General features: G+C 40.5%; 1 protein-coding gene across 1 annotated transcript in view; it reads left to right on the plus strand.

Annotated features, from left to right (window-relative positions):
- The window catches only part of baz2ba (bromodomain adjacent to zinc finger domain, 2Ba), a gene marked incomplete in the record, with an annotated part of 61,149 nt that overhangs the window by 909 nt on the left and 60,018 nt on the right, over window positions 1-222 (plus strand).

Raw genomic sequence — 222 nt, forward strand, 5'->3', positions numbered from 1 at the left:
TTGTTGTAGCTTTTTCTTTGTAAAATATCGGTTACAGTTGTTGCGTATATTTCGTGCTGGATGTTGTAACCGTCAACGTGAAAAGGGGGGTTAACTACTGGTCTGCCGTTGGTCCTCGCTGCCCGACTGTCGAAAAAAAAAAATATCCATCCAGTTTTAATAGTCCCTCGACGCGAAAATAAAACAATTAGCGACAAATACATAAATATCCCCCTTCTGTTC

This window comes from Morone saxatilis, unplaced genomic scaffold, assembly GCF_004916995.1.
Source record: "Morone saxatilis isolate NCDOM2014 unplaced genomic scaffold, NCSU_SB_2.0 Contig11, whole genome shotgun sequence".
NCBI classification, from domain to species: domain Eukaryota; kingdom Metazoa; phylum Chordata; class Actinopteri; family Moronidae; genus Morone; species Morone saxatilis.